The sequence below is a fragment of the Eptesicus fuscus genome, chromosome 8 (genome assembly GCF_027574615.1).
Source record: "Eptesicus fuscus isolate TK198812 chromosome 8, DD_ASM_mEF_20220401, whole genome shotgun sequence".
Taxonomy (NCBI): domain Eukaryota; kingdom Metazoa; phylum Chordata; class Mammalia; order Chiroptera; family Vespertilionidae; genus Eptesicus; species Eptesicus fuscus.
This window is the reverse complement of record NC_072480.1, coordinates 1,449,742-1,455,724: the sequence shown is the minus strand read 5'-3', so window position 1 is coordinate 1,455,724 and position 5,983 is coordinate 1,449,742. Positions and strand designations below refer to the sequence as shown.

General features: G+C 40.4%; 1 non-coding gene across 1 annotated transcript; it reads right to left on the bottom strand.

Annotated features, from left to right (window-relative positions):
• Positions 1 to 5,119: 5,119 nt before the first annotated feature.
• LOC114229801 (U6 spliceosomal RNA) lies at positions 5,120 to 5,223 on the bottom strand. The gene has a single exon (XR_003615724.1). It is a non-coding gene; the product is annotated as a U6 spliceosomal RNA (small nuclear RNA).
• Between the last annotated feature and the right edge of the window lie 760 nt (positions 5,224 to 5,983).

Below are 5,983 nucleotides of genomic sequence, written 5' to 3'. Positions count from 1 at the left end.
ATGGTTTCTTTTGCTGTGAAGAAGCTTTTTATTTCGATGTAGGCCCATTTGTTTGTTTTATCTTTAATTTCTGTTGTCCTAAGAGCAGTATCGGTAAAGATATTGCTATGACATATGGCTGATATTTTGCTGCCTATGGAGTCTTCTGAGATTTTTATGGTTTCCCATCTTGCATTTAAATCCTTTATCCATTTTGAGTTTATTTTTGTGTATGGTGTAGGTTGGTGGTCTAGTTTCATATATTTGCATATATCTGTCCAACTTTTCCAACACCACTTATTGAAGAGACTGTCTTGACTCCACTGTGTGCTCTTGCCTCCTTTGTCAAATATGAATTGAGCATAATGGTTTGGGTCAATTTCTAGGTTCTCTTTTCTGTTCCATTGCACTATATGTCTGTTCTTGTGCCAGTACCAGCAGTTTTGAGAACATAGGCTTTGTAATATAGCTTGTTATCTGGTATTGAGATCCCTCCAACTTTGTTCTTCTTTCTCAAGATTGCTGCAGCTATTCGGGGTCTTTCTTTATTCCAAATGAATTTTTGGAGAGTTTGTTCTAGGTCTGTGAAATATGCCATTGGTATTTTAATGGGGAATGCATTGAATCTATAAATTGCTTTGGGTAGTATGGACATTTTAATGATGTTGATTCTACCAATCCATGAACACAGTATATTTTTCAATTTGTTAATGTCTTTCTCTATCTCTTTTTTCAATGCCTTATTGTTTTCCAAGTACAGTTCTTTCACCTCCCTAGTTGAGTTTATTCCTAGGTATCTTAATTTTTATGTTGCATTGGTAAATGGGATTGTCTTTGTTTGTTTATTTGTTTGTTTCTTAGTTTCTCTTTCTGTGATGTCATTTTTGGTGTATAAAAAAGCCATACATTTCTGGGTATTAATTTTGTATCCTGCTACATTGCTGAATTCATTTATTAAGTCTAGTAGTTTTTTGATGTCGTCTTTAGGGTTTTCTATGTACAATATCATGTCCTCTGCGAATAATGACAATTTTACTTCTTCTTTTCCAATTTGGATGCCATTTATTTCTTCTTCTTGTCTGATCACTATGGCTAGCACTTCTAGTACTATGTCAATCAGGAGTGGTGAAAGTGGTCATCCCTGTCTTGTTCCTATTCTTAGGGGAAATGGTTTTAGTTTTTTCCCAATGAGTATGATGTTGGCTATAGGTTTGTCATATAAGGCTTTTATTCTGTTGAGGTATGATCCCTCTATTCTCACTTTATTTAGAGTTTTTATCAAGAACAGGTGTTGGAATTTGTCAAATGCTTTTTCTGCATCAATTAATATGATAATGTGATTTGTGGCTCTCCATTAGTTTATGTGATGTATAATGTGTATTGATTTGCAGATATTGTACCAGCCTTGTATCCCCAGAATAAATCCCACATGGTCATGGTGTATGATCTTTCCAATGTAATGCTAGAACCAATTTGTTAGAATTTTGTAGAGCATTTTAGCATCTATGTTCATCAGGGATATTGGCTTGTAATTCTCTCTCTTTGTAGTGTCTGTATCTAGTTTGGGGATTAGGGTAAGGCTGGTTTCATAGAAAGAACTTGGAAGTGTGCCTTCCTCTTGAATTTTTTGGAATAGTCTGAGGAGGATAGGTTTCAGTTTTTCTTTAAATTTTTGGTAAAACTCTCCTGTGTAGCTGTCCAGGGCTTTTGTTTGCTGGAAGTTTTTTGATTACTGCTTCAATTTCCTCCATAGTTATCAGCCTATTCAGATTTTTTTCTTATTCTTCCTGATTGAGTTTTGGAAGAATGTATTTTTCTAAGAATATGTCCATTTTTTTAGGTTGTCTAGTTTGTTGGAATAGAGTTATTCATAGTACTTACTTACAATCCTTTGTATTTCTATGAGGTCTGTTGTTACTTCATCTCTTTCATTTCTGATTTTGTTTATTTGAGACCTCTCTCTTTGCTTCTTGGTGACCCTAGCTAGAGGTTCATCAATATTGTTTATCCTTTCAAAGAACCAGCTCTTGGTCTTGGTTTTATTGATCTTTTGTATTGTTTTTTGTTTAGTTTTGTTTGTGGGTTTTTTTGTTTGTTTGTGTGGGGTTTTGTTGTTTTTTTTTGTGGGTTTTTATTTTTTGGTCTCTGTCATTTATTTCCCCTCTGATCTTTATTATTTATGCCATTGTGGTCTGATAAGATGCTTGATATGATTTCAATTTTCTTGAATTGTAAAGACTTAGCTTGTGTCCTACCATGTGGTTTGTCTTTGAAAATGTCCCTTTCTTCTGCTTACTCTGGGTTTTCTTGTTGCTCTCTTTCTAATTCCTTAAGGTGTAGGGTTAGATCATTTATTACCAGTTTTTCTTGTTTTTTGAGGTAGGCTTATAATGCTTTTTCTGGGTCCCATAGATTATGGATTGTTGTGTTTTCATTATCATTTGTTTCCAGGATTTGTTTCTTTGTTTTTAGCTTTTGTTTTTTTGTTTGTTTGTTTTGTTTTGTTTTCAGCACCTCTGGAGTGCAATGGATAAGCCTCATCCTGGGAAAACCACCTTTGTGATCATGGTATCTCCCCTGCCAGATAAATGTCCAAGTATGTTTTTCATTTCTTCTTTGATCTCTTTGGTAACCCACTCATCTTACCTAATAATAGACAAACATGTAAATTAACCATACCTCCGCTACACCACCAGCCAATCAGGAGTGATAAGCAAATTAACCCAAAAAAGATGGCAGTTAATTTGCATACATAGGCATCGAGTGACGGGGCGGGACGCTTGCATCATTGCCATGGCGATGATGCAGGCGTTCTGCCCCACCCCATCTCTCAGGGTCTCTGGGTAGCATGGGAAGGCAGGGCCGGAGCAGAAAGAGGCGGCTCCCGTAGCAGAAAGGGGCTGGGCTGGAGTGGAAAGGCGGTGCTGGCAGCCAGGGAAAAGAAAGCCCATTCTAGCGCGAATCTTCGTGCATCGGGCATCTAGTTCTTTAATAATCTACTATTTAGCCTCCAAGTGTTTGATTTTTTTTATTGTTTCTTTTGTAGTTGATTTCTAATGTCCTACCATGTGGTCTGTCTTTGAAAATGTCCCATGTAAACTTGAGAAGAATGTATCTTCCGTAGCTTTGGGGTGAAATGTTCTGTAGCTGTAAATTGAGTTCATCTGATCTAGTGAGTTGTTTAGGATTACAGTTTCTTTGTTGATTTTTTGTCTAAAAGATTTATCCAGTGATGTAAATGGGATGTTAAAGTCACCTACTATGATTGTATTGCTGTTGATCTCTCCCTTGATATCTTCCCAAAGTTTTTTTTATGTAATTGGGTGCTCCTGCATTGGGTGCATATATGTTTACCAGAGTTATATCCTCTTGTTGTATCGGTCCCTTAAGTAATATGATGCGGCCTTCCTTACCTCTTTTATTATTTTTTTTTAAATATATTTTATTGACTTTTTACAGGGAGGAAAGGAGAGGGACAGAGAGCTAGAAACATCGATGAGAGAGAAACATCGACCAGTTGCCTCCTGCACACCCCCTACCGGGGATGTGCCCGCAACCAATGTACATGCCCTTGACCGGAATCGAACCTGGGACCCTTCAGTCCGCAGACCGACGCTCTATCCACTGAGCCAAACCGGTTTCGGCTTCCTTACCTCTTTTAATGGCCTTCACTTTGAGGTCTATTTTGTCAGAATTCACTTTCAGTCTGTGTGTGTCCCCTGTTCTGAGGTGGGGCTCTTATAGACAGCATATATATGGGTCATGTTTTCTCATCCATTCAGCCACTCAATGTCTTTTAATTGAAGCATTTAATCCATTTATATTTAAGGTTATTATTGACTAGAGGCCCACTGCACAAAATTCATGCAAGAGTAGGCCCTCGCAGCCTTGGCTGCCTCATAGCCTCGCGGCCCAACCCCCCACCCACTGGTAATTCCAGAAGGTTATTCTGGAAGGTTGTTCTGGAAGGTCGTTCTCTCTGGTCTAATTAGCATATTAGCTTTTTATTATATAGGACTAGAGGCCCGGTGCATGAAATTTGTGCACAAGGGTGTGTGTCCCTCAGTCCAGCCTGCATCCTGACCAATATGGGACACCTCGAGGGATGTCCAACTGCCGGTAGGATCAGGCCTAAATGGGCAGTCGGACATCCCTCTCACAATCCAGGACTGCTAGCTCCCAACTGCTTGCCTGCCTGCCTTCCTGATTGCCCCTAACTGCGTCTGTCTACCAGCCTGATCACCCCCTAACCACTCCCCTGCCAGCCTGATTGATGCCTAACTGCTCCCCTGCCAGCCTGATTGCCCCTAACTTCCCTCCTCTGCTAGCCTGGTCTCCCCCAACTGCCCTCTCCTGCAGGCCTGGTCCCCTCCCCAACTGCTCTCCCCTGCAAGCCTGGGTCCCCTGCAACTGACCTTCACTGCAGGCCCAGTAGCCCCCAACTTCCCTCCTCTGCTGGCCTCGTCACCCCTAACTGCCCTCCCTTGCAGGCCTGGTCCCTCCCAACTGCCCTCCCCTGCTGGCCATCTTGTGGTGACCATCATGTGTCCACATGGGGACAGGATCTATGACCACATGGGGGCAACCATCTTGTGTGTTGGAGTGATGGTCAATTTGCATATTACTCTTTTATTAGACAGGATAGAGGCCTGGTGCACGGGTGGGGGCTGGCTGGTTTTCCCTGAAGGGTGTCCTGGATCAGGGTGGCAGTTCCCTTGGGACATGGGGTTGTCTGGGTGAGGGGCTTGTGGTGGTTTGTAGGCTGGCCACGCCTCCCAGTGACCCAAGCGGAGGCCCTGGGATATGGGATTTATTTATCTTCTATAATTGAAACTTTGTACCCTTAAGTTGAGACCAAGGCTGGCCAGGGTGTGTGGAAAGCTTGGCTTCCTCCATTGCTGGGGAAACCCAAGCCTCCTGCTCCCTCTGTTCCCACAGCCATCTTCGTTGGGTTAATTTTCATACTGGCTCCTGATTGGCTGGTGGCCATGGCTTGTCGGTGTAGCAAAGTGATGGTTAATTTGCATATTACTCTTTTATTAGATAGGATAAGTACTTGTTTTTAGCCATTTTATTCTTTATGCCTGTGTCCCTTCTTCCCTTTCTATTTTTTATTTTTATAACAGTCCTTTTTGCATTTAAAAATATGGAATATTTCACAAATTTGTGTGTCATCCCTGCACAGGGGCTATGCTAATCTTCTCTGTATCATTCCAATTGTAGTGAGCACTGGGCTTTTCTTATTGTTCTCTTTCTTAGCTTGTAGATGTAGGGTTAGATAGTTTATTCATTATTTTTCTTGATTTTTGAGATAGGCCTTTAATGTTATGAATTTCCCTCTCAGGACTGCTTTCACTGTGTCTCACAGATTTTGAGTTGTTGTGTGTTCATTTTTGTTTGTTTCCAGGAATGCTTTGATTTATGCTTTGATCTCATTGATAATGCATTCATTGTTTAATAACAATCTAGTTACTCTCCATGAATAAAATTTTGAGGTTATGTTTATTGTACTTGATTTCTAGTTTCATCCCATTGTTATCCTAGAAGATGCTTGATATAATTTCAATTTTCTTGAATTTTTAAGACTGATTTTGTGTCTGAGCATGTGGTCTATCCTTGAGAATGATCCATGTGTACTTGAGAAGAATGTGTATTCTGCCTCTTTGGGATAAAATGTTCTGCAAATATCCATGAAATCTCTTTGATTTAGTGTATTATTAACACTGCTGTTTCCTTATTTATTTTTTATTTAGAATGTCTATCCAGTGGTGCCAGTGGGGTGTTAAAGTCCCCTATTATGACTGTATTGCTATTAACCTCTCCCTTAAAGTTTTCTAATACCCTATCTAATAAAAGAGTAATATGCAAATTAACCATCACTCTGCTATACCCACAAGCCATGCCCACCAACCACACCCACCAGCCAATCAGGAGTGATTATGCAAATTAACCCAACCAAGATGGCTGTGGCCATGGAGAGAGCAGGAGGGAGGCTTGGGTTTCC